General features: G+C 45.9%; 1 protein-coding gene across 2 annotated transcripts in view; it reads left to right on the plus strand.

Annotated features, from left to right (window-relative positions):
- The window catches only part of FAM163A (family with sequence similarity 163 member A), an 89,111-nt gene extending 88,736 nt beyond the window's left edge, over positions 1-375 (plus strand). For both annotated transcript variants that reach the window (XR_007148002.1, XR_007148003.1), the window contains one exon: positions 365-375. The gene's annotated coding sequence lies outside the window, so the exon portion shown is untranslated. The remainder of the gene's footprint in view (positions 1-364) is intronic.
- Positions 376-6,738: the final 6,363 nt, after the last annotated feature.

Below are 6,738 nucleotides of genomic sequence, written 5' to 3' on the forward strand. Positions count from 1 at the left end.
CTGGTGGTCTCAGACTGGCAGGGGCAGAGACAAGGGTTCATCAGCCCATGAAGTGTGGCCCAATGACTTTAGGAAGTTGATACTGGCCTCAGCACTTCTCTCTGGCCGGATTCTGTCCTCAGTTTAGAGAGGAAGAGTGAGATTACCAACCACAGTGTCTAGGTCAGTTCAGGCAGCTGTAACAAATTACCATAGGATTTGTGGCTTAAACAACAATTCTTTTTCACAGTTCTGGAGGCTGGGAAGTCCAAGGTCAGGACACCAGCAGATTTCGTGTCTGCTGAGGCCCTGCTTCCCAGGTCATAGAGAGCCATCTCTTCACTGTGTCCTCACATGGTGGAAGGGACAAGAGAGATCTCCAAAGTGTCTTTTATAAGGAAACTATCCCATTCATGAGAGGTCCACCCTCATGACCTAATTACTTCCCAAAGGCTCCACCTTCTAAAACCATCTCATTGGGGGTTAGAATTTCAACATATGAATTTTGGGGGGACACAGGCATTAGGTTTGTAACAGATGAGTTCTAGGTCAGTGGGGGCAAGAAACCATTGATCAAGGTGATTTGTAGGCAGTGAAGACAGATTGAAATTCAGCCAGGGATGGGTGCAGATATTCTGAGGACGTGCTAGGTGAAAGGCGAGAGCCTTGGGAAAGCAGACATAGACAATGTGGTGAATTAAAGAGCCAAGAGGAGAAAGAAGATAGGCGATAAGACTTGCTCCTGGCCATTAGGATCATGGAGTCCTAGGCTCTAGAAGACTGTCAGAGGCCGTCACATCTATTCCCACCTCAGTGCACTTCACAGAAACTATCTGACAGGAAACAAAAATGCCCAGTTTCGAAGAATAACCAGACAGTCCTGGAGTCGGAGGTGTTCATCACACACCAGAGCCAGCCTTGGCAGACCCCGCCCACCCCGCTAGTGTTTGGCAACTGTCATGGAGTCAATCACCTGCACAGGTTCAAGGGCAAGGGCCTTTGTCTTCTCAGTCCTTTCAGAAAACCCAAGCCCCTGCTGCTTCTCTACAAAAGGAAGATGTCTGAGCTACAGAAAACATGTAGGCAGAAGGCACTTCAAAAATAAAAGGGGTTGGGCCAACTGGCTCAGGTCATGATCTCATGGTTGGTGGGTTCTGGCCCCGTGTCGGACTTTGTGCTGACAGTGTGGAGTTCGCTCAGGATTCTCTCTCTCCCTCTCTCTCTGCCCCTCCTCCTCTTGTACTCTCTATCTCAAAAATAAGTAAATATTTTTTTAAAAAGGAGGAGTATAATTCCCACTTGAGTGTCAGTTTCTTAGACACTGGACCCACAGGCACTAACTGGACTAAATGAAGAAACCCCAGGAGTGGCCACCGGGAGGACAAGATGCAGGTCTTGCCATGGCTTTGTGCGTCTACAAAAATAATTGCGTGTACAGGTGCTGGACCATATGTAGCACACCTCGGTCACGCAGGCATTTGTGTCTGTACCCCGCACAGCTGACAGCCAAAGCCCTGGCACTGCATTGCCTTGGCTGTGGCCAGGAGGCCAGAACGTGGCCAGCCCGTGACCTCTTTGAGGAGGAGAAGAATGTGGACTTGGTATGCCTGGGCAGGGTGGCCACAGACAGCATTGCAGTGGGATAACCAATCCGGGCAGGCGTATGCGGCGAGACTGATTCCCTCACCACAGCCCACCAGGCCATTTTCATTCATCTGCATCACTCCAGACCAAAGCAACCAGTGCTCACTCCACTTTTCAATATTTAAAAAATGTCAAGTTAGAGCAAATTGCAAATGACAATGCGTAGTTGTGTGTGTGTTGGCGTGTGCATGTGTGTTTTCCACAAGGGCATTTCTACTCCTCCCGTAGGCATCTGCTGTACGCATTCGATAGAGCCTGTGATTCCAAGATCACTGGGCATCAGAGGATGAAAAAGAAAACAGAGTGAAAATGGTAAGCAAAAGGTTATGTGCTAATTTCCCCCCAATACAGCTGCACACTCTTCCCTCCTGTAAAATAAAGTTGTTTGCTTTTGCTTTTTAGTATGGTATGTTTTCTCTGGATGACTGAAGATTCCTTTGAGTTGATGCTTACAGGTGGGGTTGGTGTATGGAGAGCTAATTGAAACACTAAGCAACATAAATCTACAAGTTCTCATCCTTCCTCTATATATGGACCTGAACAAGTCATCCCACTATTTTTTTTTAAGAGAGAGAGAGAGAAAGAGAGAATGAGCACAATCGTGTGCAAGCAGGGGAGAGGGACAGAGACAGAGAAAATCTTAAGCAGGCACTACACTCAGCACAGAGCCTGACATGGGGTTCGATTCCATGACCCTGGGATCATGACCTGAGCCAAAATCAAGAGTAGGATGCTCAACCGACTGAGCAACCCAGGCACCCCAAGAGAGATTTTTGGGTAAAGTGTCATGCCATTATCATTGACAATAGAACCAACATGGGAATTCAGTAACCAGAAGCATATGATTACTGTTCACATTATTTAGTAATGTGTCTGGTGAGTAATTATAGCCCCACATCATGTAATAAAATTACTGTCGATAAGCAGAAAGCTAGTGGGGCACGTTCATATTGACCTTGTTCAGCCAAAGACAAACTACATGACACAGAAGAGATTATTAAACTATGTGGAATTTAAGAACTAAAACAGATGAACATAGGGGAAGGGGAAAAAAAAGAGAGGGAAGCAAACCAGAAGAGTCTCTTCACTATAGAGAACAAACTGAGGATTGCTGGAGGGAGGTGGGTGGGGGCTGGGCTAAATGGGTGATGGGGATTAAGGAGGGCACTTGTTGGGATGGGCGCCGTGTGTTATATGGACGTGATGAATCAGTAAACTCTACACCTGAAACCAAATGTGTTAACTAACTAGAATTCAAATAAAAAGGTGGAAAAAATAGAAGAGATTATGAAACTGACTTGTAGCATACTTCTGTACTAGCATTCAAACTAGATGTTTTTTAAAAGGCTCCTGGAAACGAAATAATTACTGAATATTTGCAGTGTAACGCCACCAATTTGGCAGGGGTTGCCAATAAGCCGTCTTGCTTATGTAACTGAATTTGGGTGCCTTGCTGGGAACACTCATGTTCTAAGTGTCCAGCAGCCCCTGCCTGACTGGATGCAACATCCATGTGGTTTCAGCCCATCTCACCACCTGGTTTTTATTCTGTTTCTGATCCTCAAAGATGCTTTTTTGTGTTTGAGCCTGGCTCTGTATTTTTAAAGTTCCCTTGAAATATTTTATCTATTATTGTTATGTGTTTGGAGTTACATAGGGTTGTTAACTCAAAATGAGAACCTAAAATGGCATCTTAGGTTAACACGACAATACAAGACATTACTACATTGATGGTTCATCTCAAATATTGATCTGTATTGATATTAGAAAATTAGGGAACCTGCAAAGTGTCAGACTACAGGTCAAAAAAGACAGTGTCTCGATTTTAGTGTTTGTGGGTGTGCAGGCTTCGCCAGGCCCTGAAGTCATATCCCATGTGGGTGGATTTCTCAGTAAGGAGTGCCCAGCACCTGTACAAAACGGGATCTGTCCACTCCGTTTCCTTTTCATAAAGTAGCGAAGGGTCATTCAGTAGCTTATATCCTTTCTTCATGTAGCTTGATGAAGGTACTTTGTTAAAGAAAAAAATATTCAGTGACACTTGTTAAGGATGGTAAGGCAGACTTTATTCAGGACCCTCCTGATAGGTGTAGGGAACATTGCAGTGGGATTTTACAGTGGGGGGGGTGGGGCGGGGAGACCTCAACTCTGAATACAGCACGGGCAGGGAGGAATTTATAGGCAAGGGGCAGGGTGGGGGTCGGTGGATGCATAACTACTAAGAAGAGGAAACATCAGGGTTGGAGGGGGGGCAGTTCTGGTTAAACTGTCCTAACAGGATTCTTGCCGAAGACAGGCTGGGGTGATCAGACATCCCCTGGAGGGAGCCAGATCAGATATGAGGGTGGGGGTTCCAGATTAAACTGAGTTAGAAAGGTTCTTGCTAAAGCTGTATTTTATAAGAAAGTGCTTAGATGAGCCTACGAAAAGGCTGAGGAGCCTGACTAAAGTTTGGTCAAGAATCTTTGTCAGCTTCTGTATCAACCATTCAGTTACCCAGATTGCAATTTCAGACTTGACATTATTTTTATTATATACTATTTAAAAGTGTAATTCCCACAGTAAGTAAATCATTCATAGCACCTCTCTTCCTCATCAGCCAGTTTTCACAGTATGGAGGCTTCAGTGGGTTGCAATTTATTTGAAGTATGTAACATCCTCTAGTGGTGAATTTATGTATTAAAAAATCATGTTGCTGCAAACCTATTGCAGATCTTGGGAATGACTATTCAATTCTATGTTCTTTGCTTTTAGCTCTTTGGCTCTTGAATGTATTGTTAAATGAGGGCAGTTTCCTGTCCCATCATTAATGACACAGGCCACTTCTATACACTTGCTCTTTTTGGAACTGACCAGGCATCAGTCGACTGAGAAAAATTAAAAAGATTTAGTTTTGGTAACACAAGACAGCTAATTGGAATAAGGCACATTCGTCGACATCCATAAGAAGCAAACGGAGAAGCAATCACGGCTGCATAAAGGAGAAGGGGAATGCCAAGAAATTTGACATGAATATTGGCCAAGCCCATTTATTTCATTTTTTTAAAGTTTAATTACTTTGAGAGAGACAGAGTGTGAGCAGAGGAGGAGCAGAGAGAGAGAGAGAGAGAGAGAGAGAGAGAGAGAGAGAGAGAGAGAGAGAGAGAGAGAATCCCAAGCAGGCTCTGCCCCGCCAGCATGGAGCCTCATGTGGGGCTACAACCCATGAAACCATGAGATCATGACCTGAGCCGAAACCAGGTGCAGGACACTTAACCGACAGAACCTCCCAGGTGGCCTCATTTAATTTTTTAGTAGAAACAAAGCAAAAGGCCCTGTGTTTGGAAGTCAGGGTGCTGCTTCTTTCTTTTATGACCGGATGGGACATACATTTAAGTGGCTTATAATCTGATCTGCCTGGAGCTTTGTGTTGATACTGCTGAGGCCCAGTTTGGGTGCAGGGGAAAGAAGGCTGCCATTGCAATGGACCAATGGTGGCAAGCATTACGTCTTCTTGCCAGCTTTGCTTTATTGCAGTGTTACTCAGGCTCCTGCTTCCCAAGTCCAAAATACGCTTTTTGGTTTAGGTACGCGTTCCTTAGCCAAGGGTAAATTTAGTTTATGAGCTTCAATGAGAAAAGTGGGAGATCATCTCCTAGTACAGGAACCAATGTATGAATTTTTCAAGATATCAAAACAAGCTAAAATAGACACGACAGGTAATACTGGAAAGCAAGGCATTGACTCTAGTTTTACGGATTAAAGATTAGAGGATGCCGTTGGTTTACAGATAGGGCTAAACTGGGCAAGCTGGTTGTGGTATTCTCTACAAGAGAAACCTGGGACCTCATCAGGTAGCCGGTCTACTGGGGACTGACTGTTGCCCATTTCAACTTATGGCTCAGAGCAATTTTCAATGGGTGGCTCCCTGAATTCTTAAGTCAGTGCAGTATTTAGGGATAGACCCCAGCTGCACAGGCCTGGAGGGCCCCTGACTGCTCGAAGGCAGCTGAAGGGGTACACGCTGAGCCATGCAGATCAAAGTAGCCAGGGACCTGGAACAGGGCAGGTGTCTGGGGAGGTGAGCTCACAGGAGTGAGCTTTTGGGGCTATGTGGTATCTCATTGCAAGCCTTAACCTATATAAATGCGCATATTCCCTTAGAAGGTACAGGGGAAGAATCTGGACTGCCTTGCCAAGGCTGGATGGGAGGGCTGGCCAGGGTGTACTCAGTAAAGAGACACCTGCAGGCCTTGATTGCACAGCGGCCCATCAGGCATTCTGTTCTCATGACTGATAGTCACCCTTTGCAGCTGCTGCCTCAGAGCGGTTTTCAGAAGGTGGGATCCGTAGGTGGCAAGGCTACACAGGGGGCCTGGCCCATGTTATACAGGCTTGGAGGACTGGGCCTGCCCAAGGCCAGCTTATTGGTGCATAGTGTACATGAGCGGGCTGGGCAGCTCAGCGTAGCCAGGGACCTAGAGTAGGGCAATGCAGCTCACAGGAAAGGCCTCGAGGGGGTACTTGGGATTTGCCTAGTTCCAAGCCTTACCTACACAAATAAGCATACTCCCCTGATGACAGAGCTACAGAAAACTACGTTACCAGCGTGGGATGGTCAGAGTGATGCTGACAGGCTGGTCTGAGGACCCAGAGGGGGTCCTGCAGGATGGAAATCAAACATGAGCCAGTAGGAGGTGAAGGCAGAGTTTATTGAAGATACAGGGAGGGCAGATACAGATGGACCATCCAGGAGCCTTGGAAAAGGAAGGAGCATGAGTTTCATCTTTGGGGTCTGGTGTATGTGTTGTTTCAAGCATCCAGTTAGAACAAGGTTAGAACAAGGACAAGGTCACTTATTCCTTGAAGCCAGGGGTCTCAGTGTTGAGATGTCTAGTGCCAGTGGGTTAGAAATTATTGTGCTGGAAGACTCCAAAGATAACATTAACGCTTTGTCCCATACAAGGAAAATATTTGTTCCACGCATTAAAGCCTGTGTATGGTGGGGATGCAGATCCTAGCAAGAATAGGAGCAGGCAGAAAAAAAAAGCAAAGGGTGAAAAGCACCTTTTTCTTTCATGGGGTCCCTTGGCTTCCCTGTCTCAAAAATACTCTTTAATAACAGACACATGGGAG

This window comes from Prionailurus viverrinus, chromosome F1 (assembly GCF_022837055.1).
Source record: "Prionailurus viverrinus isolate Anna chromosome F1, UM_Priviv_1.0, whole genome shotgun sequence".
In the NCBI taxonomy this organism is placed as follows: Eukaryota; Metazoa; Chordata; class Mammalia; order Carnivora; family Felidae; genus Prionailurus; species Prionailurus viverrinus.